The following is a 21,578-nucleotide window of genomic DNA, read 5'->3' as shown; positions in this document are numbered from 1 at the left end:
AATTTCCTTCAACATTCTCATTACCATTACTACAGTTTACATTTTGTCGTTAAAATGAAGCTGTACATGTTTCCTATTACTTGGAAACCAGATTTGTAAAAATCCCATTTTTTTTTTCACTCTGAGAATTTTCATTATATTTCTTTGACAAACGATTTATTTTCAATGAACTTCAGCACATGATTGTTACTGCTTTTTCCCCTTTTGTCTTATATTTGTTTTTCTTCATGCCAAATATTTTATATATCAATTTTTTGCTAATTTCTTAAATTTTATTTCTTTAATTCTTAGTCCACCAATATAGTATAAGTTTCAATTGCATTGAACGCAATGTTTTAGATAGTAAACATCAGCATATTTCACTTTTCAAGCACTTTTTCATTTTATTTCAAATACTATGTTTTATTTCATTTTGTTGACACTCATTTACCCCTCTGGGGTGCTACAAGGAACATGTAGATTGATATACCAAACATGAATTGGTGCTTTATAACAATAGGTATCTATAATTTTGCTTAATTCTCTAACCTAAACTTATCATTAACTAACCGTAAATTATGTTTTAGTTTTGTGTATATATTTTATATTGTGAAGAATAAACAAAAATTCATTTCACCACCACATTTGCACTGTTAGCATACACAAATATCACTGGTTACAATCATTGGTAGCTGTTTTTTAAAAACACCAAATAACATTCACGCTTTCCATTGGTTTTTCATGATAACAATTTAATATTGATAAATTATAATAAACATGTCCATTACATTCTCTTTTTATCAATAAATATACTTGGTTGATAATTAAAGAACACAATGTTTATTGTAATAAAACTTGTGATCTATAACATCAAATTGTATAAATTAAAGTTTCCTTTCTCAATTGAAACAAACAACATATCCCACACTAAAAATGAGGATTTTACTATTGCCTTTTAGATCATTTTTTAACAATGTTTCTCTTCTTACTTTCAGCATCAGAAAATATAATTTTCTACACGTGTTTCATGCATACCACACAAACGTATATGTGACCAACATTTTACCTCTGATACATTTTTTTCCAATTTCCTTTCACCATTGTCATTATCATTAGTACAGTTTTCGTTTTGTCTTTAAAATGAAGTTGTACATGTTTCTTAATACTTCGAAACCAAATATATCAAAAAATAATTTTTTTCACTTACAAAATTTTCATGATATTTCTTTGACAATCATATTTGTTTTTAATTGAATTCAGCATATGATTCTTACTGCTTTATCACCTTTTATCTTATATTTCTTTTTCTTCATGCCAAATATTTTAAATATCAATTTTTTGCTCATTTCTTAAATTGAATTAAAAAAATGGATTTTTTTATTCCACCAATATTGTATAAGGCTCAATTCCATTGAACACAGTGTTTTATATAGTAAACATCAGCATTTGTTTCTATTTTATTTCAAATACTGTTTCATTTCACTTTCTCGATAATCATTTACATCTTTGGGGTGCAACAGGGAACATGTAGAGTGATATATCAAACATGAATTGGAACTTTATAACAATAGGTATCTAGAATTTCCACATACCAGTGTGGATAGTTTTAAATATTTACAAACTTACAATTTACACACTATAAACAAATGTATCTTTTTTTCTTTTCTTTGCTTATTTCTCGAACCTAAACTTATCATTAACTAAACCTAAACTTTGTTTACTGCATTTTGTGTATATATTTTATAATGGGTGAAATAAACAAAACTTAATTTGGCTAATATCATTTGTAGTGGCATGCACTATTGACATATATAAAATCACAGGTGACAATCCTTGATTCCAGTTTCGTATAAGCACAAAATATCTATCATTATTTCGATTTGTTGTTCATGATAAAAATTTAATATTGATACATTGTAATAAACATTTCCATTGCTTTTATCTTTTTATCAATACATATACTTGGTTGATAATTAGAGGACACAACTAACCCTATACTTTGCTTTACTTTGTTTTGTATATATATTTTGTATTGTGTGGAATTAACAAAGATTCATATGCAGGAATCTGTTGATACATTCCAAGAATCCCAATGCGACCAACAAACTTGAAAGACTACAATTTCTTTTTACTATGACCAATAAGAAAGCTCAAGGACTAAGTTGTTGGACTCATCCTGATCACCATTTTAAATTATTGTTAACAGTAAGTTTAACATTTTAAGTACAGAATAATATTTCTTTTGACATTTATAAATTACTATTTTCTGTGACAGATGTTACTTTTTCAATATTGATTGTACCCTCTTTTGTGTTTTTAAATTTTGCATACAATAATATTAAGCACACCATACCAAGACCACAATTTCAGTATCTAATAAACTTCCTACCAAGGTCAATGTTTTCAAGTGACAACGGAGAGTATTCATGTTATGTTTCACATTTTTATGTTTTGAAATATTTTGCTGCTTAATATCAAATTCAGCAGATGAGTTCTTTCTTATGCATCAAACAATTACATTTTCTGATATTCATTCAAACTAATTATTGAAAATCAATTTCATATTTTCTTTACTAAAATATTACTATGCTTGATTTCATCAAGTGGTGCGAATCTGTTTTTTACACTAACAATGTGCACATTTTTTGAAGAATAAAGTTTTTTTTTTTTAAGGTGGTGAAGGTGATCCGGGGAGTTTTTTTTGTTTTTTTTTTCCAAAAAAGGTACTTTTTACGAATGGGTATCCAAGAAACATTCAGTATTTTGTCGGAAATTAAGATTTTCATTGACAACTCTCAATACTATCAGAAATGACCAATCTACACAATACAAACTAACTGTTTTGTTGGCTTTTTATTCTAACTCCAAACTAACCCATAACTACATATTGCTTTTATTTTGCAAATTTGATTTCCTTTAGTTTATATTGTGTAGCTGAATCAGAAATTGATTTAACTTTTGTCATTTGTAATTAACATGCTTTCAGCGCAATTACTACAGTGTAATCACACATGATATACCAAAATAAAAACACTTCAGATAAAGTCTTCTTACATAGAATTCAGTTTCTTACATGACATCTGATGAAGTCAGTACAAACGTTACAAACTAATACTTGAAAAACAATTTGACATTTACTGTACTACAATATCATATTTGTATAGAAGTAGAAATCTGGATACCTATTCTGATACCTAATAAAAGAAAGGACACTCTTTGGGGCGGATTTTGATGATAACAAGTCACTAATAAGAAATTATAATAAACATTGAAATAATTTAAGAATTTTACCAAAATAAAATTGCATGGTAATCACCCAATTTCTGCCACAAAATTTTGATTGGCAAAACTCATAAACAGAAAATATATATTTTCTAATTTCATCTTTTTTTTTTACATAATCTGATTTGATGTTTTCCTAAATATTCAAATCACTATTTTTTTGCTGCTTAATATCAAATACAGCAAATGAGTTATTTTTTATGCATCAAACAATTACATTTTCTCATTCATCCAAACTAATCACTGAACATCAATTTCATATTTTCTTCACTAAAATATTACTGTGCTTGATGTCATCAAGTAGAGCGGATCATTTTTTTTTCATTTGTTCACACATTTTTCCAATTTATATATATTTTGTCTAAGATTCCTAGCCTATGTCATTGCATACCAATCTGTTTATTAAAAGTTAAGGTTCACTGTAAACACATACGTTACACCAAAATAAAAACGCTTCAGATAATGTCTTGATATTCAATTAAGTTTCTCACATGACATCTTATGAAGTTAGTAGAAATGTTACAGACTTTTGAATCTCAAACACTTTCAATACTGTGCACTGATATTTTCTTTTTTGGAATATAAGCAAATTCATGATTTTTTTTACAAACGCCAACAAATGTCACATTTTGTAGCAATGTACTGAAACAATTATAAAAATAGGTATCTAGGAAAAGGCCACTACATATGTTATAAATTCCAAATTTCCACAACCTGGCAAATACTGGTACACGCTAGCAAATTTAGATTTGTAATTACAGAATATGATTCTAATTTTTTCCTTTGCTCTTTATTCTAACACTACACTAAGTTTACTGTTTTATTTCGCTACAGTTGATATTGTGTAGAACAATAAGAAAATCATAGTGAACAATGCATTCAACAAAATTTCACACACATTTCTAGATACCTATATCTAATAAGTTCAAAAGAAAGGACACACTTAGGGAGGTATTTTGGTGGTCAAGTCACTAAATAGAGATTAGCTGGTTTCCCGGCATAGCCCAAGATGTAATAAAGATTGACTGAAATACATGTTCTAGCTGGTTTCTAGGCGTTGCCAGGGATGTAATATAGACACATTATGTTGTATATTACCTGTTCTCTTCTCCCTAAGGTAAAACAATTTCATGTACATGCTGTAAATTACCTACACTAGGGATAAAACATGAACAATACCAGTCCTAGGGTAGATAAAACAAATAATACATAGAGATGAAAGATTCCTCTCCCCTAAGAATAAAACATATATTCAATATCTGCTTTTGTTTTTTCATTGTTTATACGGTCCCGAGCAACGCCGGGTAGCCCTGCTAGTCTATATATATAAAAGGCAAAAATCTGTGTGTTTGTATGTTTGTATGTAACGCTAAAACTTTTGAAAGACACAACCAGACTTGATAAATTTGGTATCATATCGAAGCCACATATCCCGGATGACAAATATCGAAATCTCACGTCAAACGGACCAGTAGAAGGGGGTAAACGTATCAGTTATCTTCAAGGGGGGCCCAAAAAAACCTGTCGTTTTAATGGTTTTTATTACGTAATTCTTGAATGATCCAATGTAAATCATACGTAAAAAAAAAACGCTTAGTCATGTCACGTGACGTGACGTCAACATCCACTAATGGCGAACAATTGTAAATAACAACTTTTTTCATCGATACTTTTCCAATTTCTCTTCTCCTTCGTTATATATACTGTTAAACTTTATGACAATGTTTCCATCGTGATTAACTGGTTAAAAATAGTATTTATACAAGAGTTTTAACGAAAAATGTCAGGAAAAAATGTACAGGAATAAAAAAATTCAGCTTTCAAAATATTAGACGATAATAAAAATATCGTAATATTTATGTTATAAAATAAATAGCCATTTTCTATATTACCACGTGACCTCATACCTCTTAAACTGGAAGGGGGAGGAGTAGAGGCGGCTTCAAAACCAACACCGTCTTCCTCTTTTTTTCTCTCTCTCTCTCTCTCTCTCACCCACTTACTCTTCCCTCTCTCTCACCCTCTTCCTCTTGACGTCATACCACTGTTAAACTCTCTCTCTCACACTTTCACTTCTCTCTCTCTCTCTCTCTCACTTTCTCTATCACCCTCTTTCTATTTTTCTATTCGTTTAAAAACGCTTAGTCATGTCACGTGACGTGACGTCAACGTCCACTAATGGCGAAGGAACTAAATTTACTATACACCGCTTTTGGTTACTATGGGAACAGTTAATTTTTGTGCTGATTCGATTTTTCATTAATAAACAAATTTTATTATTCTAAAAGGAACTAACTTCACTATACACCGCTTTTGGTTACTATGGGAACAGTTAATTTTTGTGCTGATTCGATTTTTCATTAATAAACAAATTTTATTATTCTAAAAAAAAATACAGGACCCTTTGAAATTAAAACAATATTTGTTTAATAGTAATTATTAAAGAACAAGTTAAAATTTGACTTTTTTTGGCCTTTTTAAATCTAAAACATGTGGTTATGTCTATGAATTTGGCTTTTTATGCTGAAAGATTTGGCTTAAAACATTAACATCGTTATATTTAAGCTAAAAACCAAACAGCAATTACCTATAATGTATCATTACCACGTGACCACTTACATCTTTCTCTGTCTCTCTCTCTCTTCTCTCTCTCTCTCTCTCACTTTCTCTATCACCCTCTTTAAAACCAGTCGGTGTGTTTTTGATTTTACGTATGTATTTTTATATTTTTATCTCAGTAATTTTTATTATATTTATATATTTTAGATATTGACTGCTTTCTTTTTATTTATAGAACTTAATAAAATTTATTTATTTATTTCATATGCTAATATTTTTCGGATTATACAATACACTTTATTGCAAATACTTCTGGCAACAGTTATTTATTTAACTTATATGCTAATAATTTTTGGGTACAAATATTTTTTTTTTCCATGTTTACAGAATTTTTTTTTTTTTCATCTTTTTAATACTTTTTAATAGCATTTTCTTTTTTTTTTCATGGGAAATTATTTTTCTATTCGTTTTAAGAAAATGCTATTAAAAATAAAAATTCGATAAATTCTGGCAACAGTTATTTATTTAACTCAATGCTATTATTTTTTTGTAAAAATATTTTGTTTCCATGTTTTCGAAATTTTTTTAAAAACTTTTTTATATACTTTTTATTAGCATTTTCTTTTTATATGACAACGTTAATGTTCATGAATATTTAAATAAAATACATTACTGCACATTTATTAATATTATCTCTCTTTTAATCACTTTTATCGACTATCAGCCAAATAACCGGGGTCTAAAAGTTGGGAAATTATTTTTCTATTCATTTAAAGAATATGCTATTAAAAAAGAAAAAGTCGATAAAAGTGAGACATAAACAGTAACAAAAAAAAGAAGATATTATTATTAAATGTGTAGTAATGTCTTTTATTTCAATATTCGATATAAGAATAATTTCAATATTTCATATATATAATATTTCAATTTAATAAAAAGTCGATAAAATGACACATAAACAGTAAAAATAACATACAGTAATAAAGTTATTAATAAATGCTCGTGTTTGCGCGTATAGGAAGGCCCACCAGGCCCACGCCCCACCACTTATAACATAAAGAAGTACAAGGATTAATATCCCGAAAACTACCTTTTTGTGACAAATTTCAATGGGATATTCGTTTTCAGCATACTCCAAATTATTACTATTAAACAAATATTGTTTTACTTTTAAAATTTCCTATATTGCTTAAAATAATATAAAATGTGTTTATTATTAAAAATAAATATTAACATTTAAATTAATAAAATGTGTTTATTATTAAAAATAAATATTAATATTTATTTAAAATAATAAAATGTGTTTATTATTAAAAATAAATATTAACATTTCCAATAATAAAATGTGTTTATTATTATAAAATAATTATTAATATTTTTAATAATGTGTTCATTAATAAAAATAAATATTAATATTTAATATAAAATAAAATGTGTTTATTAATGAATATAAATATTACTATTTAAAATTATAAAATGTGTTTATTATTAACAATAAATATGAATATTTAAAATAATAAAATGTGTTTATTATTAAATATATATTTATAATATTTAAAATAATAAATTGTGTTCATTATTAAAAATAAATATTAATATTTAAAATAAAATAACATGTGTTTATTATTAAAAATAAATATTAAGATTTAAAATAAAATAAATGTTTATTATTAATAATAAATATTAACATTTAAAATAATAAAAGGTGTTTATTATTAAAAATAAATATTAATATTAAAAATAAAATAAAATGTGTTTATTATTAAAAATAAATAATAATATTTAAAATAATAAAATGTGTTCATTATTAAAAATAAATATTAATATTAAAATAAAAATGTGTTTATTATAAAAATTACATATTAATATTCAAATAAAAATGTTTTTATAATAATAAAAACATTTTTATTTGAATATTAATATGTAATTTTTAATAATTAATATGTAACATTTTTATTTGAATATTAATATGTAATTTTTAAAAATACATATTAATATTCAAATAAAAATGTTTTTATTATTAAAAATACATATTAATATTCAAATAAAAATGTTTTTATTATTAAAAATAAATATTAATATTTAAAGTAGAATAAAATGTGTTTATTATTATAAATAAATATTAATATTTAAAATAAAATGTGTTTATTATTAAAAATAAATATTAATATTTAAAATAATAAATTGTGTTTATTATTAAAAATAAATATTAATATTTAAAATAATAAATTGTGTTTATTATTAAAAATAAATATTAATATTAAAATAAAATGTGTTTATTATTAAAAATAAATATTAATATTTAAAATAAAATGTGTTTATTATTAAAAATAAATATTAATATTTAAAATAATAAAATGTGTTTATTATTAAAACGGGCACACTTAAAAAGAAAAGAACCCCCTCCCTAATGCAGTTCATTAGTACAGTTTTCATTTAAAATGAAGCTGTACATGGTTACTATTACTTGGAAAGCAGATCTAAAAAAAAAAAATAAATGTTTTCACTTTGAAAATTTACGATTTATAGATCTCGGATTTGGCCCTTCTTCACCTTTTATCTTATATTTGTAAATATTGTATATATAAACTTTTTTCTTATTTCTCCAATGTTATTTCATTCATGCAATTTCATAATCCACCAACATTGTATAAGATTCAATTCCATTTGACACTTGAAAACAACTTTTTATATAGTAAACAGCATTTATTTCTTTTCAGACATATTCTTATTTTATTTTATTTCCAGTACTATGTTTTATTTCATTTTGTGGACACTCATTTAACTCTCTGGGATGCTGCAGGGAACATGTAGAGTGATATATCAAACAAGAAGTGGTACTTTATGACAATAGGTATCTAGGATTTACACATACCAGTGTTGATAGTTTGAAATATTTACAGACTAATATTTTACACAATATAAACACATGTACCTTTTTTTTTTTCTTTTCCTTTGCTTATTTCTCGAACCTAAACTTATCATTAACTAACCCGTAACTTTGTTTACTTTGTTTTGCGTATATATTTTATATTGGGTAGAATTAACAAAACTTAATTTCGCTACCATCATTATTTTTAGTGACATGCACTGTTAACATCAATAAAATCATTGGTGACAATACTTGATACCTGTTTCGTATAAGCACCAAATAACTATCACTATTTCGATTTGCTTTTTCATGATAATATGTTCATCTTGATACATTATAATAAACATTTCCATTCACTGGTCGTTTGCTTAGCTTAGCTTTACATCATTTTTTCACAATGTTTCTCTACTTGCTTTCAGCATGAGAGCAGATCATATTCTACACGTTTCATGCATATCACACAAACTTATAATATTTGATCAACATTTGACTAACAATTTTTTGCCAATTTCCTTCAACATTCTTATTACCATTAGTACAGTTTACATTTTGTCTTTAAAATGAAGCTGTACATGTTTCCTATTACTTGGAAACCAGATTTGTAAAAATCCCATTTTTTTTTTCACTCTGAGAATTTTCATTATATTTCTTTGACGAACGATTTGTTTTCAATGAACTTCAGCACATGATTGTTACTGCTTTTTCCCCTTTTGTCTTATATTTGTTTTTCTTCATGCCAAATATTTTATATATCAATTTTTTGCTAATTTCTTAAATTTTATTTCTTTAATTCTTAGTCCACCAATATAGTATAAGTTTCAATTGCATTGAACGCAATGTTTTAGATAGTAAACATCAGCATATTTCACTTTTCAAGCACTTTTTCATTTTATTTCAAATACTATGTTTTATTTCATTTTGTTGACACTCATTTACCTCTCTGGGGTGCTACAAGGAACATGTAGATTGATATACCAAACATGAATTGGTGCTTTATAACAATAGGTATCTATAATTTTGCTTAATTCTCTAACCTAAACTTATCATTAACTAACCGTAAATTATGTTTTAGTTTTGTGTATATATTTTATATTGTGAAGAATAAAGAAAATTCATTTCACCACCACATTTGCACTGTTAGCATACACAAAAATCACTGGTTACAATCATTGGTAGCTGTTTTTCAAAAACACCAAATAACATTCATTGGTTTTTCATGATAACAATTTAATATTGATAAATTATAATAAACATGTCCATTACTTTTCTCTTTTTATCAATAAATATACTTGGTTGATAATTAAAGAACACAATGTTTATTGTAATAAAACTTGTGATCTATAACATCGAATTGTATAAATTAAAGTTTCCTTTCTCAATTGAAACAAACAACATATCCCACACTAAAAATGAGGATTTTACTATTGCCTTTTAGATCATTTTTTAACAATGTTTCTCTTCTTACTTTCAGCATCAGAAAATATAATTTTCTACACGTGTTTCATGCATACCACACAAACGTATATGTGACCAACATTTTACCTCTGATATATTTTTTTCCAATTTCCTTTCACCATTGTCATTATCATTAGTACAGTATTCGTTTTGTCTTTAAAATGAAGTTGTACATGTTTCTTAATACTTCGAAACCAAATATATCAAAAAAAAATTTTTTTCACTTACAAAATTTTCATGATATTTCTTTGACAATCATATTTGTTTTTAATTGAATTCAGCACATGATTCTTACTGCTTTATCACCTTTTATCTTATATTTCTTTTTCTTCATGCCAAATATTTTAAATATCAAATTTTTGGTCATTTCTTAAATTGAATTAAAAAAATGGATTTTTTTATTCCACCAATATTGTATAAGGCTCAATTCCATTGAACACAGTGTTTTATATAGTAAACATCAGCATTTGTTTCTATTTTATTTTATTTCAAATACTGTTTCATTTCACTTTCTCGATAATCATTTACATCTTTGGGGTGCAACAGGGAACATGTAGAGTGATTTATCAAACATGAATTGGAACTTTATAACAATAGGTATCTAGAATTTCCACATACCAGTGTGGATAGTTTTAAATATTTACAAACTTACAATTTACACACTATAAACAAATGTATCTTTTTTTCTTTTCTTTGCTTATTTCTCGAACCTAAACTTATCATTAACTAAACCTAAACTTTGTTTACTGCATTTTGTGTATATATTTTATATTGGGTGAAATAAACAAAACTTAAATTGGCTAATACCATTTGTAGTGGCATGCACTATTGACATATATAAAATCACAGGTGACAATCCTTGATTCCAGTTTCGTATAAGCACAAAATATCTATCATTATTTCGATTTGTTGTTCATGATAAAAATTTAATATTGATACATTGTAATAAACATTTCCATTGCTTTTATCTTTTTATCAATACATATACTTGGTTGATAATTAGAGGACACAACTAACCCTATACTTTGCTTTACTTTGTTTTGTATATATATTTTGTATTGTGTGGAATTAACAAAAATTCATATGCAGGAATCTGTTGATACATTCCAAGAATCCCAATGTGACCAACAAACTTGAAAGACTACAATTTCTTTTTACTATGACCAATAAGAAAGCTCAAGGACTAAGTTGTTGGACTCATCCTGATCACCATTTTAAATTATTGTTAACAGTAAGTTTAACATTTTAAGTACAGAATAATCTTTCTTTTTATATTTATAAATTACTATTTTCTGTGACAGATGTTACTTTTTCAATATTGATTGTACCCTCTTTTGTGTTTTTACATTTTGCATACAATAACATTAAGCACACCATACCAAGACCACAATTTCAGTATCTAATAAACTTCCTACCAAGACCAATGTTTTCAAGTGACAACGGAGAGTATTCATGTTATGTTTCACATTTTTATGTTTGGAAATATTTTGCTGCTTAATATCAAATTCAGCAGATGAGTTCTTTCTTATGCATCAAACAATTACATTTTCTGATATTCATTCAAACTAATTACTGAAAATTAATTTCATATTTTCTTAACTAAAATATTACTATGCTTGATTTCATCAAGTGGTGCGAATCTGTTTTTTACACTAACAATGTGCACATTTTTTGAAGAATAAAGTTTTTTTTTTTTTAAGGTGGTGAAGGTGATCCGGGGAGTATTTTTTTTTTTTTTTTTTTTCCAAAAAAGGTACTTTTTACGAATGGGTATCCGAGAAACATTCAGTATTTTGTCAGAAATTAAGATTTTCATTGACGACTCTCAATACTATCAGAAATGAACAATCTACACAATACAAACTAACTGTTTTGTTGGCTTTTTATTCTAACTCCAAACTAACCCATAACTACATATTTCTTTTATTTTGCAAATTTGATTTCCTTTAGTTTATATTGTGTAGCTGAATAAGAAATTGATTTAACTTTTGTCATTTGTAATTAACATGCTTTCAGCGCAATTACTACAGTGTAATCACACATGATATACCAAAATAAAAACACTTCAGATAAAGTCTTCTTACATAGAATTCAGTTTCTTACATGACATCTGATGAAGTCAGTACAAACGTTACAAACTAATACTTGAAAAACAATTTGACATTTACTGTACTACAATATCATATTTGTATAGAAGTAGAAATCTGGATACCTATTCTGATACCTAATAAAAGAAAGGACACTCTTTGGGGCGGATTTTGATGATAATAAGTCACTAATAAGAAATTATAATAAACATTAAAATAATTTAAGAATTTTACCAAAATAAAATTGTATGGTAATCACCCAATTTCTGCCACAAAATTTTGATTGGCAAAACTCATAAACAGAAAATATATATTTTCTAATTTCATCTTTTTTTTTTTACATAATCTGGTTTGATGTTTTCCTTAATATTCAAATCACTATATTTTGCTGCTTAATATAAAATACAGCAAATGAGTTATTTTTTATGCATCAAACAATTACATTTTCAGAAAATATTACAGAAAATATGAAATTGATGTTCAGTGATTAGTTTGGATGAATGAGAATTCATCCAAACTAATCACTGAACATCAATTTCATATTTTCTTCACTAAAATATTACTGTGCTTGATGTCATCAAGTGGAGCGGATCATTTTTTTTTTCATTTGTTCACACATTTTTCCAATTTATATATATTTTGTTAAAGATTCTTAGCCTATGTCATTGCATACCATCTGTTTATTAAAAGTTAAGGTTCACTGTAAACACATACGTTACACCAAAATAAAAACGCTTCAGATAATGTCTTGATATTCAATTCAGTTTCTCACATGACATCTTATGAAGTTAGTAGAAATGTTACAGACTTTTGAATCTCAAACACTTTCAATACTGTGCACTGATATTTTCTTTTTTGGAATATAAGCACATTCATGATTTTTTTTACAAACGCCAACAAATGTCACATTGTGTAGCAATGTACTGAAACAATTATAAAAATAGGTATCTAGGAAAAGGCCACTACATATGTTATAAATTCCAAATTTCCACAACCTGGCAAATACTGGTACACGCTAGCAAATTTTAGATTTGCAATTACAGAATATGATTCTAATTTTTTCCTTTGCTCTTTATTCTAAGTTTACTGTGTTATTTCGCTACAGTTGATATTGTGTAGAACAATAAGAAAATCATAGTGAACAATGCATTCAACAAAATTTCACACAAATTTCTAGATACATATATCTAATAAGTTCAAAATAAAGGACACACTTAGGGAGGTATTTTGGTGGTCAAGTCACTAAATAGAGATTAGCTGGTTTCCCGGCATAGCCCAGGATGTAATAAAGATTGACTGAAATACATGTTCTAGCTGGTTTCTAGGCGTTGCCAGGGATGTAATATAGACACATTATGTTGTATATTACCTGTTCTCTTCTCCCTAAGGTAAAACAATTTCATATACATGCTGTAAATTACCTACGCTAGGGATAAACATGAACAATACCAGTCCTAGGGTAGATAAAACAAATAATACATAGAGATGAAAGATTCCTCTCCCCTAAGAATAAAACATATATTCAATATCTGCTTTTGTTTTTTCATTGTTTATACGGTCCCGAGCAACGCCGGGTAGCCCTGCTAGTCTATATATATAAAAGGCAAAAATCGGTGTGTATGTATGTATGTATGTATGTTTGTTTGTAACGCTAAAACTTTTGAAAGACGGAACCAGAGTTGACAAATTTGGTATCATATTGCACCTTGATCACCCGGATGACAAATATCGAAATTTCACGTCAAACGGACCAGTAGAAAGGGGTCAACTGATCGTTTTTCTCCTAGGGGGGCCCCCCAAAAAACCTGTCATTTTAACGTTATTCAATACGTGTCACGTGACGTGACGTCAGCTCAAACTTTTGACAGACACAACCAAAGTTGACAAATTATGTATCATATTGAACCTTGATCACCCGCATGACAAATATCGAAATTCCACACCAAACGGACCATTAAAAGGGGGTGAACTGATCATTTCTCTCCTAGGGGGGCCCCCCAAAAAACCTGTCATTTTAATGTTAATATTACATAATCCAAAAACGCTTAGTCATGTCACGTGACGTGACGTCAACATCCAGTAATGGCGAACAAATGTAAACAAACACTTTGTTTTACCGATACTTTTGTAATTTCTCTTCTGCTTTGTTCTAGAGATTATTAAACTCCATGACAATGTCTCCAACGTATTTAACTGGTTAAAAATAGTATTTATACAAGAGTTTTAACGAAAAATATCAGGAAAAAATGTACAGGAATAAAAAAAAATTCAGCTTTCAAAATATTCGTCGATAAAAAAACCGATCTTTATATTTACGCTAGCCATTTTGTATATTACCACGTGACCTGCTATCTCTTAAACTGGAGGGGGGGATCCACTTGAATCCAACAAAACCAGTAATTTTTTTTTTCTATTATATATACATCATTTTCTATAAAATTAAGTGTAGACTTTATAATTATAACAAAAAATGTTATTCATACTAAAAAAAAAAAACGCTTAGTCATGTCACGTGACGTGACGTCAACATCCACTAATGGCGAACAATTGTACCTATTTACTATGCCTCCCCACGGGACAGAGTTAGACACCAGGGTCGTTTTTTAACGTGGAGAAAAGGTACAAAAATAAAAATTGTCTCAGTCGTGGAGGATTTCTCCTCCACCGAAAGAGAACAAGAAATAGAAGTGCAGCATCTGAAGAACAGATACTACACTTTGATCTTGACCAAAAGGCCAAGAATGCGAACAATTGTAAATAACAACTTTTTTCACAAAACCAATACCGTCTTTCTTTTTTTTCTCTCTCTTTCTCTCTCTCACCCACTTACTCTTCCCTCTCTCTCACCCTCTTTCTCTTGACGTCACACCACTGTTAAACTGTGGGGGGGGGAACACATTCCCAGGCATTATCTCCTATAGATGCACATTTTATTAGAAATTCAGCTTTCAAAATATTAGACGATAATAAAAATATAAAACCAACACCCTCTTTCTCTTTTCTCTCTCTCTCACCAACTTACTCTTCTCTCTCTCTCACCCTCTTTCTCTTGACCTCCTACTACTGTTAAACTGTGTGTGTGGGGGGGGGGGAAGAGGCAGCTTGAAAACCAACAAAAACAGTGCACAGTTTCCCAAGCATTTGGGGTGGGAAGGGGGGGAAGAAGCCGAGCGCACAGTTTCGTGTGAGAGAGAGAGAACAATTCTCAACCTATATACTCAACAAATTTTTTATCTACATATTTGAAAGTTTGTATATAGGGTATTCAGACATATGGAAATATATCTAGCATAATCTATCTATTATATCTATAAAAGTGAAAATGTGTGTGTGTGTGAGGTAGCCAGAGAGAGAGAGAGAGAGAGAGAGAGAGAGACAACAATTCTCAACCTATATATTCAATACATTTTTTATCTACAGATTTGAAAATTTGTATATAGGGTATTCAGACATATGGAAATATATCTAGCATAATCTATCTATTATATCTATAAAAGTGAAAATGTGTGTGTGTGTGTGTGTGTGTGTGTGCGTAAGAGAGAGAGAGAACAATTCTCAACCTATATACTCAACGTATTTTTATCTACGGATTTTAAACTTTGTATATAGGGTATTCAGACATATAGAAATATATCTAGCATAATCTATACATTATATCTATAAAAGTGAGAATGTGAGTGTGTGAGAGAGAGAGAACAATTCTCAACCTATATATTCAACAAATTTTTTACCTACAGATTTGAAAATTTGTATATTGGGTATTCAGACATATGGAAATATATCTAGCATAATCGATCTATTATATCTATAAAAGTAAGAATGTTTGCGTGTGGTTGTGTGTGTAAGGTTGCGAGAGAGAGAGAGAGAACAATTCTCAACCTATCTATTCAATAAATTTGTTATCTACAGATTTGACCATTTGTATATAGGGTATTCAGACATATGGAAATATATCCAGCATAATCTATCTATTATATCCATAAAAGTGAGAATGTGTGCGTGAGAGAGAGAGAGAGAGAGAGAGAGAGAGAGAGAGTAAGTACAATTCTCACCCTATATATTCAACAAATTTTTTATCTACCGATTAGAAAATTTGTATATAGGGTATTCAGACATATGGAAATATATCTAGCATAATCTATCTATTATATCTAGAAAAGTGAGAATGTGTGTGAAAGAGAGAGAGAGAAGAGAGAGAGAGAACAATTCTCAACCTATATATTCAACTAATTTTTATGTACAGATCTGAAAATTTGTATACAGGGTATTCAGACATATGGAAATATATCTAGCATAATCTATTATATCTATAAAAGGTAGAATGTGTGTGTGTGTGTGTGAGTGAGTGAGTGAGTGAGTGAGTGAGAGAGAGAGAGAGAGAGAACAATTCTCAACCTATATACGCAACAAATTTTGTATCTACCGATTTGATAATTTGTATATAGGGTATTCAGACATAAGGAAATATATCTAGCATAATCTATCTATTATATCTATAAAAGTGAGAATGTGTGTGAAAGAGAGAGAGAGAGAACAATTCTCAACCTATATATTCAACAAATTCTATCTTTACAGATTTGAAAATTTGTATATAGGGTATTCAGACATTTGGAAATATATCTAGCATAATCTATTATATCTATAAAAGTGAGAATGTGTGTGTGAGAGAGAGAGAAAGAACAATTCTCAACCTATATACTCAACAAATTTTTTATCTACAGATTTAAAAATTTGTATATAGGGTATTCAGACATATAGAAATATATCTAGCATAACCTATCTATTATATCTATAAAATGACCATGTGTGTGTGTGTGAGAGAGAGAGAGATAGTCAGAGAGAGAGAGAGAACAATTTTCAGCTTGTGTGTGTGTGAGAAAGAGAGAGAGAGAAAGAGAGGAAGGAAAATTCTCACCCTATATATTCAACAAATTTTTTATCTACATATTAGAAAATTTGGATATAGGGTATTCAGACGTATGGAAATATATCTATCATAATCTATCTATTATATCTATAAAAGTGAGAATGTGTGTGTGAGAGAGAGAGAAAGAGAGAGAGAGAGAACAATTCTCAACCTATATATTCAACTAATTTTTTATCTACAGATTTGAAAATGTGTATATTGGGTATTCAGACATATGTAAATATATCTGGCATAATCTATGTATTATATCTATAAAAGTGTGAATGTGAGTGATGGAAAGAGCAAAAAATTCTCAACCTATATAACCTATAAAAGTGAGAATATGTGTGAGAGAGAGAGAGAGAGAGAACAATTCTCAACCTATATATTCCACACATTTTTGGGCACAGATTTGGAAATTTGTATATAGGGTAGGCAGACATATAGAAATATATCTAGCATAATCTATCTATTATATCTATAAAAGTGAGAACTTGTGTGTGTGTGTGTGAGAGAGAGAGAGAACAATTCTTAACCTACATACTCAACAAATTTTTTACCTACAGTTTAGAAAATTTGTATATAGGGTATTCAGACATATGGAAATATATCTAGCATAATCTATCTATTATAACTACAAAAGTTAGAATGTGTGTGTGAGAGAGAGAGAGAGAACAATTCTAAACCTATATATTCAACAAATTTTTTATCTACAGATTTGAAACTTTGTATATAGGGTATTCAGACATATGGAAATATATCTAGCATAATCTATCTATTTTATCTATAAAAGTGAGAATGCGTGTGTGTGAGATAGCGAGAGAGAGAGAGAGAAAAAGAGAGAGATAAAAATTCTCAACCTATACATTCAATCAATTTTTTTTCCACAGATTTGAACATTTGTATATAGGGTGTTCAGACATATAGAAATATATCTAGCATAATCTATCTATTATATGTATAAAAGTGAGAATGTGTGTGTGTGTGAGAGAGAGGACAATTGTCAACCTATGTATACAACAAATTTTTTATCTACAGATTTCAAAATTTGTATATTGGGCATTCAGACATATTTCAATATATCTGGCATAATCTGTCTATTATATCTATAAAAGTGAGAATGTGTGTGATAGAGAGAGAGAGAACAATTCTCAACCTATATACTCAACAAATTTTTTATCTACAGATTTGAAAATTTGTATATAGGGTATTCAGACATATGGAAATATATCTAGCATAATCTATTATATCTATAAAAGTGAGAATGTGTGTGTGTGTGAGAGAGAGAGAGAGAGAACAATTCTCGACCCATATACTCGACAAATTCTTTATCTACAGATTTTAAAATTTGTATATAGAGTATTCATACAAATAGAAATATATCTAGGATAATCTTTCTATTATATCTATAAAAGTGAGAATGTGTGTGTGTGAGCGAGAGAGAGAGAGAGAGAGAGAACAGTTCTCAACCTATACATTCAACAAATTTTTATATATAGGGTATTCAGAAATATCGAAATATATCTAGCATAATCTATTATATCTTTAAAAGTTAGAATGTGTGTGTGTGAGAGATAGAGAGAACAATTCTCAACCTATGCACTCTACAAATTTTTTATCTATAAATTAGAAAATTTGTATATAGGGTATTCACACATATGGAAATATATCTAGCATAATCTATCTATTATATCTATAAAAGTTAGAATGTGTGTGTGAGGTAGCCAGAGAGAGAGAGAGAGAGAGAGTAAGAACAATTTTCAACCTATATATTCAACAAATATTTGATCTACAGATTAGAAAATTTGTATATAGGGTATTCAGACATATGGAAATATATCTAGCATAATCTATCTATTATATCTCTAAAATTGAGAATGTGTGTGTGAGAGAGAGAGAGAGAACAATTTTCAACCTATATACTCAACAAATTTTTTTATCTACAGATTTGAAAATTTGTATATAGGGTATTCAGACATATGGAAATATATCTAGAGTAATCTATCTATTATATCTATAAAAGTGAGAATGCGTGTGTGTGTGAGAGAGAGCGACACAGAACAATTCTCAACCTATATATTCAACAAATTTTTTATGTACAGATCTGAAATATCACATTTGTATAGAAGTAGAAATCTTGATACCTACTCTGATACCTAATAAAAGAAAGGACACTCTTTAGGGCGGATTTTGATTATAACAAGTCACTAATTAGAAATTATAATAAACATTCTAATAATTTAAGAATTTAACCAAAATAAAATTGCATGGTAATCACCCAATTTCTGCCACAAAATTTTGATTGGCAGAACTCATAAACATAAAATATATATTTTCTAATTTCATCATTTTTTTTTCTTTTTACATAATCTGGTTTGATGTTTTCCCAAATATTCAAATCACTATATTTTGCTGCTTAATATCAAATACAGCAACTGAGTTATTTTTATGCATCAAACAATTACATTTTCTCATTCATCCAAACTAATCACTGAACATCAATTTCATATTTTCTTCACTAAAATATTACTGTGCTTGATGTCATCAAGTGGAGCGGATCATTTTTTTTTCATTTGTTCACACATTTTTCCAATTTATATATATTTTAAAGATTCTTAGCCTATGTCATTGCATACCAATCTGTTTATTAAAAGTTAAGGTTCACTGTAAACACATATGTTACACCAAAATAAAAACGCTTCAGATAATGTCTTGATATTCAATTCAGTTTCTCACATGACATCTTATGAAGTTAGTAGAAATGTTACAGACTTTTGAATCTCAAACACTTTCAATACTGTGCATTGATATTTTCTTTTTTGCAATATAAGCACATTCATGATTTTTTTTACAAACGTTAAAAACTTTCACATTGTGTAGCAATATACTGAAACAATTATAAAAATATTTGTTTTTATTTTGAATGATGCAGGGCATCTGAAGAGAGATTTTTCTTACAAAATGAAAGTATAATTTTTAGCAATAGGTATCTAGGAAAAGGCCACTACATATGTTATAAGTTCCAAATTTCCACAACCTGGCAAATACTGGTACATGCTAGCAAATTTAGATTTGCAATTACAAAATATGATTCTAATTTTTTCCTTTGCTCTTTATTCTAACACTACACTAAGTTTACTGTGTTATTTCGCTACAGTTGATATTGTGTAGAACAATAAGAAAATCATAGTGAACAATGCATTCAACAAAATTTCACACACATTTCTAGATACCTATATCTAATAAGTTCAAAAGAAAGGACACACTTAGGGAGGTATTTTGGTGGTCAAGTCACTAAAAAGAGATTAGCTGGTTTCCCGGCATAGCCCAGGATATAATAAAGATTGACTGAAATACATGTTCTAGCTGGTTTCTAGGCGTTGCCAGGGATGTAATATAGACACATTATGTTGTATATTACCTGTTCTCTTCTCCCTAAGGTAAAACAATTTCATATACATGCTGTAAATTACCTATGCTAGGGATAAAACATGAACAATATCAGTCCTAGGGTAGATAAAACAAATAATACATAGAGATGAAAGATTCCTCTCCCCTAAGAATCAAACATATGTTCAATATCTGCTTTTGTTTTTTCATTGTTTATACGGTCCCGAGCAACGCCGGGTAGCCCTGCTAGTCTTCTATATATATAAATCCCAAATGTCTGTGAGTTTGTATGTTTGTATGTAACGCTAAAACTTTTGAAAGACACAACCAGACTTGATAAATTTGGTATCATATCGAAGCCCCGTGTCCCGGATGACAAATATCGAAATTTCACGTCAAACGGACGAAGAGAAAGGGGTAAACGTATCAGTTATCTCCAAGGGGGTCCCAAAAAAAACTGTCATTGTAATGCTTTTTATTACGTAATTCTTGAATGATCCAATGTAATTAATACGTAAAAAAAAAAAAGCTTAGTCATGTCACGTGACGTGACGTCAACGTCCACTAATGGCGAACAATTGTTAATAAAAAAATCTTTCTCCGATACTTTTGCATTTTTCTCTTCGGCTCAGTTATATCTTTTTTTTTACTTTATGCCAATGTGTCCATCGTTATTACCTGGTTAAAAATATTATTTATACAAGAGTTTTAACGAAAAATGTCAGGAAAAAATGTACGGGAATAAAAAAATTCACCTTCCAAAATATTAGACGATTATAAAAATATCGTAATATTTATGTAATGTAAAATAATTAGCCATTTTGTATATTACCACGTGACCTCATACCTCTTAAGCTGGAAGGGGGGGGACTAAAACCAACACCGTCTCTCTCTCTCACACTTACTCTCTCTCTCTCTCACTTTCTCTATCACCCTCTTTCTATTTTTCTATTCGTTTAAAAACGCTTAGTCATGTCACGTGACGTGACGTCACGGTTTGGTTACTATGGAAACACTTACTTTTTGTGCTGCTTCGAAAAGGAACAAA

General features: G+C 28.4%; 1 protein-coding gene and 1 pseudogene across 20 annotated transcripts in view; both read right to left on the bottom strand.

The window, feature by feature from the left end:
* Positions 1–21,578, bottom strand: part of LOC145283718 (complexin) — a 665,844-nt gene that overhangs the window by 85,984 nt on the left and 558,282 nt on the right. The window lies entirely within an intron of this gene.
* LOC145284248 (U2 spliceosomal RNA) lies at positions 14,849–14,982 on the bottom strand (annotated as a pseudogene).

Source organism: Euprymna scolopes, chromosome 8, assembly GCF_053919585.1.
Source record: "Euprymna scolopes isolate OS-2025 chromosome 8, ASM5391958v1, whole genome shotgun sequence".
NCBI classification, from domain to species: Eukaryota; Metazoa; Mollusca; class Cephalopoda; order Sepiida; family Sepiolidae; genus Euprymna; species Euprymna scolopes.
The sequence above is the reverse complement of the archived record's forward strand: the minus strand, read 5'-3'. Positions and strand labels throughout refer to the sequence as shown.